The following is a 15,913-nucleotide window of genomic DNA, read 5'->3' on the forward strand; positions in this document are numbered from 1 at the left end:
CACTCCCAGATAAAAACAGATACTCTTGGGTGCCAGAATGGAAAGCTAAGAAAAAATGTCCCTGCACACACAAGCTGTACTGTTCCTAAAGTACTTTCTGTGTTTTTCTGCTTCCACATATTTGCTCATGCTGGTCCCTCTGCCAGTGAAGTCCATCCTTCACTCACCTGTTCTCTGTACCTTAAAATCCTGCCAATTGCTCCAAGTTGAGTCCCTGTGGCTCTAGTGGGGTTGACCCCATACCTGGCTCTAGGGTATGTGAACTAATCTAACCAATTAGCATCTCCATCTCTCCTGGCTACAGTGATTGGGCCCAAGATGGGTATGTGGCCCAGTTCAGGCTAAGGAGAATCAGGCTGGAATGATTGAGAAGGGAATGCTATTTCTTTGCAAAGGGTTTTCTGAAAGAGTAACAACTACCGCAGTGGGCAACTTGCCTGTGTTCTTAAAGATCCTGCCTGAGAATGAAACCAACACAGGAGGCAAGCAGAGGCGGAGACACTGAGTCATGAAGACAGTATTTGAACCCTTGGATCAAGTCCCGAGTCACTACTCATCTGCCTGTTTGTTTGGCCCTCAGTTCATTCTGCCTGGAACTGCTGTTCTCTTTCCTGTGCATATAGGTTCCTACACAGGCCCCATGGGACTGCATGGTCTGTGAGCACCTGACACTGGGTCTTGTTCCCACCAGGAGCTCAATGGTAGGTGTGGACTGACTGATGGATCAGTGACCTGCACCATCCCTCCCCTCAGTTGCAGGAACACAGAGTTTGGGAGGAGATGTGAACTCTTGTTCGGTCTTTGCTGTATGTCCCCAGTCTCTGCAGCTATGATCATGGCAATGATGGGCTGTGTTGAGTACCGACATGGCACTCAACATGCACCATCGCATCCAATACTCACAGCGGCCCTAGGAGATAGGAATTGTTCTCCCCATAGTTCAGATTTTAAAAGCAGGTGCAGAAGTGGTTAAGAATCCACCTGCCAATGCACGGGACATGGGTTTGATCCCTGGTGCAGGAAGATCCCACATGCTGTGGAGCAACTAAGCCCGTGCGCCACAACTATTGAGCCTGCGCTCTAGAGCCCACAAGCCACAACTACTGAGCCCGTGTGCCACAACTACTGAAGCCTGAGCGCCTAGAGCCCGTGCTCTGCAAAGAGAAGCCACCACAATGAGAAGCCCGTGCACTGCAACGAAGAGTAGCCCCCGCTTGCCGTAACTAGAGAAAACCCGCGCACAGCAACAAAGACCCAACACAGCCAAAAATAAATAAATTAAATTAAATTTAAAAAGCAGGAGCAGAGAGGCTACACAATTTGCCCAAGATCACACAGCTAGTAAACAGTGGAGCCAGCACCTGAAACCACTCAGAACAGCCTCCAAGTGAGCAGGAAATGAGTTCCAGAGCTGTCCATGAAATGAGGCCAGGTAGGAGATTTGTGCCGAATTATTCTTGAACCACCTGAGACCAGAGGGATGTGAGCTATTTGGAGCCTCCAGCTGTTCCTGCAAGAGGTCATCAGGAGAAAGCTGGGAAGGGTCTGGGAAGTAGAGTGGACAGTTGGGCATGACCTTTGCTAACCACAATATTCCCCAAATCCAACTTTTTAGGGTCAAGTGATTCTATGGACAGGTCCACTAGCCCACCCTACCAGGCATTCTTCTCAGGCTGGGGTAGACAGCTACATCTGTGGATTCCATCTGGAACCAGGTTCATAGGTAGGTCCCTCCCCGACAAGAATCTGGGCTTGGCCAGGTGACTCGTTTTGGCCAACGAGACATTAGCAAGTGTCACACAAGCAGAGGCGTCATAAACACTTGCCACTGGCACTTGCAATCTCCCTTTGAAAGCCAGCCACCATGCTATAAAGAAGCTCGGGATAGACTGTGGGATGATGAGAGGCCACCTAGAGTGGCCCCGTGGGGATGAGAGGCCATCTGGAATGTTCCAACCCCAGCCAAGCTCCCAGCCAAACCTCCACAACACAGCCTCAGGTGTGACCTCAGCTATGTTACTTGGAACAGAAGAATCACTCCACTGAGCACTATCAACTCACAGAATTGTGAGAAATAAGAAATGATCCTGTTTAAGGAACTAAGGCTTGGGGCCATCTGTGATGCTGCTATAGATGCCTGAAATACTGTCCTGGTTACTGCACTCTCTCTCCTAGGCACGGTTGGGGTCCTGACCATTCAGAAGCACGCACACGTTCTTACACACATCTTGACCAAAGCAGATTGTCCACGGGTAAGTCAGCACACACCCGTTCTGGGCACGTGTACGTACGGGTGCACATCCTCATCCACGCACACGCTGGGGGTGGCTTGGAGACAGCCCAGTTGTGCTGTGGGGCAGCTCTGGTCACCCACAGCATTTGCACTCCCCTGCATGTACATCCTTGTACGTGTGTGCAGAAATGTGCATGATCTCATGTACCAAAGCACAGGAGCAGAAAAAGGCAGGTACACACAGTGAGATCCTAGGTTGAGGGAGCTGGGGGGTGGTGGTCACACCCCAACACACGTGCACACAATCATTCATGGCCTGAAACCGTAAGTATCCAAACTCCTCCAAGTGAACAGGGTCCCCCAGCGTTTTCATCAGCGTAGCCTCTGCACTTGGCTCTGCTCTCTACTTAATGAGAGAGTTTGTTTTGGCCCCAGTTAACAAGGCTCCCAGGGCCTCCTGGGCAGGCTGGCCCTCCCCCGCACATCTGCAGCCCCTGTCCCTCGACACCCATCCTCAGCTCTGCAGAGTCACAGCCCGTGAGCTGATTGGCGTGGCTGTGTGGGAAGGAAGTGGGGACTCAGGAAAAGGCATTTCCAAATGTCCTATCTGCAACTCCAAGCAGGGGCCTCGGGCTGGCCCCCAAAACCCCAGTGCACTCTCCTCAGAGACACTGCATGCTACTGTCCTCTAATCTGGGGCAAACTAATTTAATCTCAGAGCCTGTACAAGGGCAAGATTGAGAGCTTGAGACCAAGAGAATGCCTGCCTTGCTCACCTTATTTCTACTGCAGGCCTGGCCTTGGTTCATTCTCTTTGGGATCCCCATCTGGTGCAGGTCAGTACCTCCCAACGCCCAACACAGGGGCAAAGCCTCTTCAGTGGCTCCCCTTTGCCCTCAGGACAAAGTCCAAATCCTCTGTCCTCCTCAGCCCCTGCCCACCTCTTCAGCAGAAGCCCCCACCCTGTCCCTTTGCACTCCACATTTCAGCCTCAGTGAACCACTGACAATTTCCCCCAAACACCACACTCTTTCTCCCCTCCAGGCTTTTGTACAGGTAGGTTCCCCTGTTTGGCGCGCCCTCCCTGCACCCCTTTATCTGATTAACTCTGCTCATCCTTCAGGTCTCATCCCCCGAGCACCCTCTCTGTCCTGCATTGTAGCTCTTATCCCTGTCGGCCTCCACCATTAGTCTGCCTTGTTCACCACTGTGTCCCCAGCACCAGCACAGGGCTTGGCAAGTGCTCCATAAATATTTGCTGAATGGATGAATGTTTGAGTTATGAAGACCCTTATACATCCCAGTTCTCCTTGCCTTCCCTTGCCCATCAGTTTCTAAATCTTACAAAAAAGGAAGTAGATGCCCAGGTTAATGGAGCTGAGAGAGAACCAGAACTAGAATCCATCCATCCATCCATTCATTCATTTGCTCATTCGCTCATTCATTTGCTCATTCACTCATTCAAACCACCATTTCTTGGGCACCTACACTGTGCTGAGTACTGAGCATACAGAGATAAATACGGTCATCCTGATCTCTAGAAACTCATAGCCTAGGGGAGGGAAAAGACACAGGTCACAGTTAGGACATGATTTAGCCTACACAAGACAGACTAGGATAACAGTGGCTCAAATGAAGTAAGTTACTTCACTCGTGTGAAAGTCTAGGCTTGTCTGTCACCTCAACTCCACAAAGTCACCAGGGGCCCAGGCTCCTTCTATCTTGTTGCTCACTACATGCAGGAGTCAGAAACAGAGCTGAGAAGCAGGGCTGTGATGCCCATGATCATAAAGCCTGGGAGAGAAATAAGGAACAGGGAGTCTACAGTGTATGGGAGAAATTATGGTAGGTCCCCAGGCCAGGCCTCCTTGGGTGAGGTTTCCCAGTTGGGGCTACTGTGTGGGAGAGTTGGACCTGTTTAGAGGACTGGGCATGGGGCAGGCAGCAGAGCAGAGAAATCCAAAAGGAAGGACAGATCTGAAAGAAACTAAGCAGGTGGAATCTACGGAACGTGATCCCAATTGGATGAAGTGGGTAAGGGTGAGGGAAGAGGTGAACATCCAGCCTGAGCCTCGGGACGATGCCTATGCCACAGACCAAGGGAATGAAAGCCAGGCAGTGCCAGGGGAAGCTGACTGTGAGGTGAGGTGGTGGGGGAGGACAGCACCGAACAGAGCTGTCAGAGGCAGCTGGAGACACGGGTGAGAAGTGCAAAGACCGAACAAGAGTTCACATCTCCTCCCAAACTCTGTGTTCCTGCAACTGAGGGGAGGGATGGTGCAGGTCACTGATCCATCAGTCAGTCCACACCTACCATTGAGCTCCTGGTGGGAACAAGACCCAGTGTCAGGTGCTCACAGACCATGCAGTCCCATGGGGCCTGTGTAGGAACCTATATGCACAGGAAAGAGAACAGCAGTTCCAGGCAGAATGAACTGAGGGCCAAACAAACAGGCAGATGAGTAGTGACTCGGGACTTGGAGAAGGAGAGAAAGGTGGAGACTTAGAGTTGGGTGAAGGTGCAGGATGGCTTCCTGGTAGAGAAGTGAGTACTGAGCAGGGCCCTTGAGCATGGCAAGATCCAGACAGAGGAGAGGACTGGGATAATAGAGCAAAAGTTCCAAACTTTTGTGGTACATCCTTGCCAGAGATGCATCATGTGACCACCTGACCCCCAACAGCCCTAACCATCTGTCCCTTCCATTCCTCTCTTCTCAGGTGGCATGGTCTGGTCATGTTTGGCATACATACCAATACTCCCATTCCCACATCATCAGCAGACATCACTAATCAACTACAGACCACCACTCCTAACACACACACAAAAACACTCTGCTTAGGCTTCTCAAAGCAGGAAGCTATTATCAATCGATTGAGGTTAGCGCTTGGGGTGAAACCATTTTGCTGACTCAGGCTGAGCTAAAACAAAGCACCATCTTTGAAATCCAGAAACGCTGAATCCTGGCCTCTCCATCTGCCAACTGTGTTCCTTTCAGTTAGTGTCTTCACCTCTCTGGATCTCAGCCTCCTGCCTGGGGCAAGAGAATATTAATTCCTACTCAGGGGAGTGCTGAGAGACTCAAACGAGACCATGTGTGCAAGACTCTAGTAAAGCACAAAATCCAAAAGAGATGACGGTGATGGCCACGCTGCAGCCAGACGTCAGAAGCCTCGAGCAAATGCAGCCATTAAGGCCCCATTTGCAGCTTTTTGGAGGAAGAACAATCATTTCAGGAGTGAGAGTGAGACGTAGCCCCTCTGAGCTGTCAGCCCGTGGAAACAGGGCTTGGAATCTGGGCCTCAGCCGAGGGATGGTGGAAGGGCGCCCCAAGCATGTGCTTGGAGAAGAGGCCTAGGACTCAAGCTCTCCCTCACAGGGAGAAAGAGGGGGGAAGAGCTGTCAGAAAGGCAGGCAACTGTGGGTTAAGAGACAGATGTTTTTGGTTGCTGACAGATGGGTAATGAAGAGCACAATTAGTTTACTGAAGCAGATCCTTGTTTACCAGCATCTGGGAACTGCAAGTTATGGTGTTGTATCTCTGCGTGCTCTCCTGTCCCCAGCCTTCTGCCCACCCCCATCGCTGTGGAATTCTTTGTCTTGACCACGGAGCTCTGTCTCTAAGCCTCAACTTAGGAGTGGCTCTCCTGGATTGAAGGGGAGAGTATACCCCTTGCTCAGAAGAACCTTTATAAATCCCCCAAGCCTCCACTGGCATATGACTCCTGCAGAAACTGAGCACAGAGAGGTCAGAATGTGGTCCAAGGTCACACAGCATACTAGTGGCAGCGCTGGATCTGGGCCAGGTCTCTTCCCTACCAGGTATGGCACAGCCCCCAGGTTCAAGTCTGGCCCACTGTCTGGACTGCAGCCGATGGCCAGTAAATCCAGGGGAGGCTTTGCCCTCCCCACAGAGCTTTGCTCCCTCTTGTTCCTTCACCAGCAGTAGCTGTGAAAGCAGAACAGCCTGGAATATTTGTTCCTGTAAACTTCATTACAAAGGCCTTCTTTTTCTTTCTCCTTTTCCTAAAGCCTGTTGCTTTGTTAAGGTTATTTCTAAAGTTGGGAGGGAAATGCCCCGTTTGTCTTTCCTATATGTCCCATCAGGAAATGAGGGCTCTTGCTTTCCCTGAGTGATCCGTTCCTGACGCTAGCTCGCCAGTGACAGTTGGGTCTGCTGTAGATATATTGACCTGAGTCTTCCTTTGGCTTTATATGGCTCTCGGACAACATCTGGAAACAGATGTTTGCTTGGAGATGGAGCAGGGGCAGGAGGCCTGGATCCAAAAGCAAGCCCCGCCCCCCAGAGAAGGGGGGCAGACGTGCTGAGGGCTCCTACAGGCGCAGGCCATGGGCTGCTGCGGGAATTCTGCACACTTGAAGGAACGGCGCCCTCTCTGGGCTAGGCACAGGCTGCTGCTACGCTGGGCCTGCCCAGGGATTAGGGTCAGTGCTTCAGAGGTGCTGGACTCTGTCCCCACAGCTCCCCTCTTTGCTCCATCCCATGGCCAAGGACTAGCAGTCCAGCTCCTTGAACATGTCAACTTTCTTGTTTTCCAGAGATGGAAAATTCCTGAAGGGCTGGAGACTTCATCAGATGCAAATTTGTTGAGGTTCCAAATGTGAAGTGCAGGGCTTGGCGCATTATAATCCTCAGGGCGAGAGTGATGATGGTAGGAATGGTAGTGATGGTGGTGGTGGAGGTGGTGGCAGAGATGACAGGGGTGGTCGTGTTAGGTGGGATAGGTCAATGTGGATACACACTAGGTTATACACCTGCTCGCCACGTTTCTCCCAGTTGCCATGTCTGTGCTTGGCACATGACCAATCTGGGCTAATCGTAAGAGCACACATTTCTAGCCATTGTGATTGGCCCAGAAGGTAACCAAGCTGAACCAACCAGGGAACTTCCCTGGGATTTTTCAATCTGAGCTTCAGAGATGAAAATTCTTTTGCTTTTGGGTCACTGAGCAGCCAGGATGTAAATCCCTGGCTCCCATGGACAGGTGTCTGTCTACAGAAGAAACTTAAATGAACAGCAGAGAGAAGCGGAGATGAGAGATGGAGCATCCTTTTGGTGTTTGAGTCCCTTGGGAACAGTCATCCCTAGGAAGGTCTTGACCTTTCCAGTTAAGCTAGTTGACTTGGGTTTCTGTCACTTGCTACCGAAGGCTTCTGACTGACCCTGAGCAGAAGGTGATCATGGAAGTATAAAGACGATCATGTGATAGGGAGCCTAACGGTGATAAATGAAAATGAAGGCAGCAAAGACAACATCAATGATGGAGGTGGTTATGGTGATGCAATGGTGCTGCCAAAAATGGAGGTGGTGGTGATGACGGTTCAGATTTGATGGTGACATTGATGGAAATGATATTGGTGATGATGGCAGGAATCATGTAGATCGATCATGATGCTGCTGCTGAAGACGCTGAGGCATTACCGACCTAATCTGGGTACATATCTTAGAAGCACAGGCCCAAAAGACGCAAGAAAGGATTATAAAAAAGGGTGGGAGGAAGAACAAACTCTTCCAGAATGTCAGATGCTGTCCTTTTCCTTAGCTAACTAAGTCCTAGCTGAACCTGGAGAGGAGGGTCCCAGAATGTACCCCATAGAACTTCAGAACCGTGTTGGAACCTTCTGGAATAGAAAGACCCAGGGTCCCCAACCCCATCAGGTCCTTTTGGTCATTGCAAGTGCCTCCAGGGGTTCAGGCAAGAAGAACTTGAGGTGGGACAGCAAACGTAAAAAAGCACTGCGTCTCCTGTCTGACCATTTATACTTTGTTTATATCTGTGACTATTTATTCATCGTGATCTACTTGGTGAAAATGAGTTACTTCTGGAGAATAATAGCAGCTAATTTCTGTTAAGCATTGACTGTGTGCCAGGGGCTGTTCTACGTGTTTTATATACCTCATCTCACATGATGAAATCACCACAGCCATAGGTATTTCTATCCCCCATTAAACAAAAGAGAAAACTCAGGGAGAAGAGGCTATATGAATCACCCAAAGTCACACCATCATAAAGGCAGGGTGGGAAGCCAGGCAGCCTGGTCACCGGGGCCCATCCCCTAACTCGTTACACCCCACTGGGAAATGTGCTCAGGGTGGAACCCCACCTCCAGCAATGCTTCCGATCCAGTGCCCTCCCTGGATGCCTCCTCTTTCACCCCCTTCTACCCAAGAAAGCATTTTCCAGAGACAGGACCTGGGGCCAAATGGGGAGGAAGTGAACTGCTGTGGGTCCCATGGAAGAGGCCACCTGCTGTAGGGAGCTGCCTGGTCCTGCTGCCCCCGCTGGGGAGAGCTGACTGAGGAGAGCTGGGTTACTGGGAAGCGCCTGCCTCTTCCTTGGGGTTCAGTTCCTTTTCCCCAACAGAGGGCTCCTGCCTGCAGTAGTGAGCACACAGCTCTCTGCTTCTGATTCAGGCATAAGACTGTCAGTGTGGCGCTGGGGTCAGACAAACCTGTGTGTAATTCTTACTTCACCACTTTGGGCTGGTAACTACTTCTCTGAGACTTGATTTTCTCCCTTGTAAAGTGCAGATGAGAATTCCTACTTCCCAGGGTTATCGGGAGCATTCAGTGTATAAAGCACACAGCCCAGTGCCCGGGACCCAGTAAGCGCTCAACGAATGTCAGCCAGTGGTTTATAACGTTCTCGCTACTGTAATCCCTGGACTTCAGTCCTCTTGGTCATTCTCCTTCTCGTCCATGAGCAAGATCCCTGCTCTGCTACAAGGCAAGGAGAGAGGCCTAGGAGGGAGGAACCCAGGGCTAAAGAAACCCAGATCCGCCTCTAGTACAGGAGGGTCAGCACTGGTATCCTGAGCCGCCTCCCTCCCCCAGAAGTTATAGATCCCTGTGGCTGGGTTTCTAAAAATAAACACATGCCATTTCCACAATGGAAAATTTGCCTTAAGAAAAAAGAAGGAAAGTAAGTAAAACATTCCTTTGTCATCTCCCTTGGCCAAAGAGAACTAAGAAAGATAAATGAAGCCTTTTACACAGACATGGGAGGTTCCAGCTCTGGGCTCCACCCTGACGTGGTTCTGGTTTTGTTGGAGGCTCCCAAGGCTTCAGGAGCACCCATCCCAGTGCCCCTGGGAGGCCAAGGGGGGAGGGGGGTGGTTAACAGAGGGAATGTGGTCTTTGGGAGGGGAGTCCCGCTCCCTCCTCTTGGTGGTGCCCCCTGCAGGCAGTCAGCACCACGGGGCCGAGAACCATTATCTACAGCACGCTGCATGTTGGTAACCCCACGCTGAGGATGCGCCAGGTAAAAAGACTGAGTCCGAGATCACCCAGCAAGTAAATGGCAGAGCCAGGACCAGAGGGAAGGCTTCAGACTCCTGGCCTGGGAACTCTTCTTCCATACCAGCCACTCTGCCCCGTCAAAAGCACATGCTCCAGAAACTCTGACATGAATCTGTTGTTCTGGGGTGTGGTGAGAAAAGCTGTGAGTCTGGAGTCAGAAGCCATGAGCTTTATCTGCCTGCTGTTTGCCTTCTGAGTAACCCAATAAGTCACTGCACAGCTCCGAGTCTCCCTGGTCTGTTCTGCAGGAAGGAGTACTGAGGCTACCGCATGGGGTTTTGTGGGGTGGGGCATGAACCACCTAGTACATGGAAAGGACTCAAAACATATTTTCAAACTCAAATCACAAGAAACCATCATTGCTTCTCATGGAAAGATTTATGGGTATTAATTAACTTGGCTGTTCTAAATTTTCCTACTATGAGCATATATTCCTTCTCTAACAAGAAAAAAAATTCTGTGTTTAAATAAAACACAAACCCGTTGTCTGTGCTTTTCAACTCCATTTCCTTTCCACCACTATTACCAGGAACTATTACACCCAGGAAAAGAAGAATTGGGATCGGGCCTCTAATATCATGCCACGTAGACAACCACCTACCTGACCTAGTGTCATTTGTTGGGTGGGATCCCCAAAGAGACAGACTTTGAGAAAGAGATTTGTATGCAGGGGGTATACTGGGGAACCAGGGCAGTGGGACAGGGCAGAGGAAGAAGTTTAATTGCACGGCAGTAGTAAGGGGTCTCTGTCAACCCCATGGAAAGCCGGGAGTGGGGATGCCCGGCAGAGTTGCCCTGAATTGAAGGAGGATTGGTCTCTGTACCTCCATTCTCCCTCCAGTCCTGGGATACAGGCTACCCCCCAGGGAGGGAGTATGATCTTGGGTGACGCTGTTCCCTTTAGCCAAGCGTGAGCCATCAGCAGCAACGCCCCTGTGGCTGGGGAGCCAATGCCTCTGTCCTGGAGGGGATCTGGGTGCTGCATCCCAGCATCCACTGCACCAAGGTTAAAAGCTAACCCTGCAGAAGGCAGACTCTTGATGAAAAGACGCCAGTCCTTCTCTGAACTGTCAACTAAGCACACACCTGACTCCTTGCCATCACCTACGTGGCCACCAAGACAGGGAAATTCAAGAATCAGGCATTTCATGGAACTTCCCTGGCAGTCCAGTGGTTAGGACTTTGCCTTCCAATGTCGGGGGTGTGGGTTCGATCCCTAGTCGCAGAGCTGGGGTCCCACATGCCTTGTGGCCAAAATGCCGAAAACAGAAACAATACTGCAACAAATTCAATAAAGACTTTGAAGATGGTCCTCATCAAAATAAAAAGAATCAGGCATTTCAGTGGTTGCGTCTAAGCTCCTCCCTTCTCCTCCACCCCCATCTGAGTCCAGAGCTCCATCCACAGGGTGCCTGGAGGTGCAGGCACACAGCTGACCAGCGACAGAATTCTAACCCTCTTGCCAGGCCACAGAACCTTAAAAGAGCTCTGTATGTCGAGCATACTCCCAGATACCCAGGAACACTGGAACTCTAAAGGAAGGTCTGCGAGGCACTCTGAGGGGAGCCACCCTCCACCTTTTATCTGTCATGACACTCGGAGTAGACAGCCTGTTTACAGCCACTTCCACAGGCTGCCCAGACTTGAAAGCAGCTCAAAAATGTTTAGAATGTTCTGGGTTGCAAGTAATAGAAAGTCTGATTCAGACTGGCTGGAAAAATAAAGTGAAGGTACTGACTCACGTGAGTGAAAAGTCCATAGGCGGGTCTGGCTTCAGGTGATGTTTGATACAGAGTTGCAGCATCACTAAAGACTCAGTTTCTTTCTTCCTTCCCTCCCTCCCTCCCTCCTTCCTTTATCTCTCTCTCTTTCTTTCACTTTCTATTCCTCTCTCTCTCTCCCTCCCTCCCTCCATCCCCCACCCCTGCTTCTTCTGCTATGACACCCTCACCCTCACTTCCTTTGTGGTCCCAAGATGGCTGCCCACAGCTCCCAGCACTACATCCTTTCTCATTCATATCCTGTCAAAGAGAAAGAGCATCTTACCCTAGCATTGCCAGCAAAAGTCCTGGTAATGAGGTTCATTCTAATTGGACTGGCTCGGGTCATGTGCTCACTCTGGACCAATCCTGGTGGGCAGGAGGAGGGAATGTGCTAACTAGTTTCACCCCTGGTGTGGAGTGAGTGTTGGGTCCACCCTCCTGAATCATTATCCTCACACAAAAAACAGGGTTATGAGGCTTCCCTGGTGGCACAGTGGTTGAGAGTCCACCTGCTGATGCAGGGGACACAGGTTCGTGCCCCGGTCCGGGAAGATCGCCCATGCCGCGGAGCAGCTGGGCCTGTGAGCCATGGCCGCTGAGCCTGCACATCCGGAGCCTGTGCTCCGCAACGGGAGGGTCCACACAGTGAGAGGCCCGCGTACCGCAAAAACAAAACAAACAAACAAAAAAACAGGGTTATGGGGAAGCGCAACCAGGTCCTGGCAGGCAACCAACAAATGTCCACATGGTTCATGGTGCTGTGGACCCCATAACCTCTTTATCAGTAAAAACACATTTAAATATTTTAATAGCACAAAAAGTTTTGTGATTCCTCATGTAGATGTAGGTGTTTCTAGGACCCTAACTGCGCACCCATGTAGAATGGATTATGGGCTGCTGATAATGTGGTTTTCTCTTTAGTTGTGTGCTGGATACTTGTTTCTGTTACATCTTATGATCTCCTTATGCTCCTCATGGAACCAGCACCCCAGATTTCATTGGGGGAACAATTTGTCCTTTTCACTCTGTGTCCATGTGATTTTGAATGGGACCATGCAACGTAGGTTGACCATGTGATCCAGGATTAGCCAATCAGTGCAGTTGCACCCTCTTGGCTTCAGTGATTGGTTCAGGGATAGACACATGACCCAATCTGTGCCAATGACGGCCAGGTGAAAACATTGTTTTCCATAATTAGGGGAGGAAAAGCTCCTCTTTTCTGCTGAGTTTGAGTCTGGGAGAGTGTAGCCTGGAGCTGACAATGGCCATCTAACCACAAGTTGGAGCTTGATTATGAAGACAACCAGAAAAGAATAGGACTGAGAAATGGACCAAGACTGCTTCCTAGTGACAATCTGAAACCGTGGAACGTGCTGCACCTGAAGCCAGAGCTATCTATGTTGGATTTTTCAGGAACAAGCCCTAATAATTCTCTTTTTGTTCAAGCTCAATGAAATGGGTTTTCCGTCACTGGCACCCCGATGTGTCCTAACAGAGTATGTGTTTGACTTAGCCCCAACCCCACTCACCGTGGACTAAAAGCTCCTGATTCATCTTGAGCAGAACCCAGGCTTTCAACGAGGGCACTATTTCCGTGTCAAATGCTTCTGCTCCGGGGTGTCGAAACATGGGGCCTGTTAAGAAGAAAAAACATTTGTCTACAGTGGGTCCAAGTCACAGTGTCAGGCCATCATTACTGTGATCATTACTGTGAAATGCTGGAGAAAGAGGTGCTCCAAAGGGAGAAGAGAAAGGCACCCTTACAGAGGCATCGCAGGAGGCCTAGAGGTCATTCCCCAGGGAAATGAAGCCCGGCTGGTGGGAATGTTTCCCAAGAGATCGTGCATGGCTTTGCTGCAAACTCCCACTCATGCCTTTCCTCAAATGGCTAAATAATCTGAAGAGCTTTGCCACGTATTTTTCATTCCACATCCATACTCTGCCCGCCTGTCCCAGGCAGCTAAGTTCAACACGACTGAGACGTTCTTCTTGTGGAATTCAAGTCAACAGAATCCCATAACTCGTGGGACCGTGTGTCAACTCTCCCACTGTGTAGATTGATTTTGTCCAATTCAGTAGATACCACCGGGTGTCTTCTCCTGTAAGGCCTGGGTTCGGCTGGGCCTTCAGCAAGCACGGATGTGAATTAGATGCAACCCTTGCTCCTCAAAGAACTCAGTTGGGGGAGGTAGGATGTGAAAAGGCAGGCTATTATACAGGCTAAAAGAAATAAGGGCAAGGGAGAGTTGGAGCCCTGTGTTTTGAGAATGTGCAGGAGAAGGCGGGGGGCGGGGGGAGACAGGCATGACAGGACTCACTGGGCCTGCCTTGGTGCTTACCCTTCAGCAGTGGGGGAACCCCACTCCAGAGAAAGAAGGGAGGCTTTCTAGGCCCAGGGAAGAGTGGAGCAGAGACTTAGAATGATACAAGGCCACATGTTCATCTTTGCTGCTGCCTTCCTTAGGCCATGTCTCTGCATCTAAAGCTCATTGGGATTTACGAAAACATCGTATCCAATGGGTTAACTGTAGGAACTGAGCCTTCATGGTCACATTACGGCCTTCCCTCTTAACTAACTTCTTGCTTTTTTGGCCAGGACTTTCCTTTCTTTGAGCCAATCTGACAAGCTCAAAGCAAAGCCAAGAATTACATCTTGGGCTTCCCTGGTGGCACAGTGGTTAAGAATCTGCCTGCCAATGCAGGGGACACGAGTTCAAGCCCTGGTCCAGGAAGATCCCACATGCCACAGAGCAACTAAGCCCGCGTGCCACAACTACTGAAGCCCGCACACCTAGAACCCATGCTCCGCAACAAGAGAAGCCACTGCAATGAGAAGCCCACGTACCACAACCAAGAGTAGCCCCCACTTGCCGCAACTAGAGAAAGCCCGCGTGCAGCAACGAAGACCCAACGCAGCCATAAATACATTAAATAAATAAATATTAAAAAAAAAAAAGAATTACGTCTTACGGCATCATGGTGGTTTCTAAATCACCTCCTACATGAGAACCCAATGGCACAAACTATAGCTGCGAACTTTACCTGTCGGGAATTGGCTGTATTAGATCATGAGCCGCTGGTTGTTGCCATTTCCACGTTGTAAGGGTTTGGTTTTTGAGTGCAAAGGATTTGAGAAGAGCAGAGGCATGAGTCAGTTTCCAAAAGAGGTGATGATGGTGGAGGATGGGAGCATGGGCTAAATGAAGATATGGGCCAGGAAGGAGAGAGGTGAGGAAGAGTGGGGGAGCAGATACAGGAGCTCTATCTGGCAGTATAGACACTGAATATTTACTGCTCTGTGGTTTGGAACCACCATTCAACCCCTCTGTGCTTCATTTAGGAAAGATAAAAATATTGGAACTTCTTAGAGTGGGTGACTCGCTCCTTTGCTCAGGGGTGTGGGGGGAGTGGAATTCCAGCCCACCATCTCAGGAGTGACAGAGACAGAACTGTCCCCAGTCTTTGCTACTCTGTTTCTATTTCAAGGCCTTATTCTGCCACAGTAGTAGTGGTATAATCCCAGCCAATTTGGAGTCCTCTCCTTTTTAATTTCCCGGAAGCTTAAGTGGTATCCAGGCATCTGGTCTTCACTGTCATTTGTGATGTCCATCACTATGCCTGTCCCTGTTCATTGGTCCCTCAAGTTGCTGTGGAGATGGCCTTTGTCCCCTTGCAAGACCCTTGCCGGTCTCTCTCTCTCATCTGGTGCCGTGCCACTCTTGGGTCATTCCTGTTCTTTGGGGCCATCCTGGTGTGGGGGAACTTTCTGCAAATTTGAGGAGTAGAATCATTGCTCAAGTTTTCTTCTGAATTTTGCTGGTGTGAGCCCTTTATGCTGCCTTATGGCCCAAGAATTTTCAACTCAAAACCAGGAGACTCCTTTCCCTGCCTTCCGAGATCACAGTCCTCCCCTGAGACAACAGCACAGGACAGAATTTGGGTGCAGGTGAGAGGAAAGGAGCAAAGTATGGAAGGGGGAAATACTAGAGAAGTAAAACATTAGTTAATATTTCAAAACACAACCTGAGGTGTTGCCAAGGCTCCCCTGAAATTCAGAGAGGTTTAAGTGACCTATAAAGATAACACCACGCTAGTCACAGATCCAAAATGAGAATCTGGAACCTCTTTCTCCAGGCCAAAATGCAGGATTCGATCATGCTTAGGGATGGTGAGAAAACTTAAAAGACCACCAGTCTGACTGAACCATCCTGGGAGAGAAAGAACTGGAGAAGTTTCCAGCAATCACCCATAAGCATTAGGTGGTTGTGAGTTGCTGGCATTCATCTAAGCACTTTGGGCGCTCAGAAGAAAGCCATGGCGCCAGGTCACAGCTGAATCTTGAGGACCATTGTTTTCTTGAAGGAAATCTGGAAGAGAAGGTGGCTCTGAGGAGGGGTCAGAAAACCCTGCTGTATGAGGGAGGGTGAAGAAACAGGGAAGATTTATTCTAGAGGAGAAACATCTCTGAAGGCTGTCAGGTGGGAGAAGGACTTGATCTGGGACTTCCTGTAGGACCTGAGGGACACAGGGAGTCAGACTTCGGCCCTGCTGAAGGAAAAGACCTAAGGATTGGATTGAAAATGGAAAGACTCTCCCTA

At 50.1% G+C, this 15,913-nt stretch overlaps 1 protein-coding gene across 1 annotated transcript in view; it reads right to left on the reverse strand.

Moving 5' to 3' along the window:
* FAM241B (family with sequence similarity 241 member B) overlaps window positions 1-15,913 on the reverse strand; it is a 203,029-nt gene that overhangs the window by 62,669 nt on the left and 124,447 nt on the right. The window contains exon 5 of the transcript XR_009522473.1: window positions 12,845-12,949. The gene's annotated coding sequence lies outside the window, so the exon portion shown is untranslated. The remainder of the gene's footprint in view (window positions 1-12,844; window positions 12,950-15,913) is intronic.

This window comes from Delphinus delphis, chromosome 16 (assembly GCF_949987515.2).
Source record: "Delphinus delphis chromosome 16, mDelDel1.2, whole genome shotgun sequence".
Taxonomy (NCBI): Eukaryota; Metazoa; Chordata; class Mammalia; order Artiodactyla; family Delphinidae; genus Delphinus; species Delphinus delphis.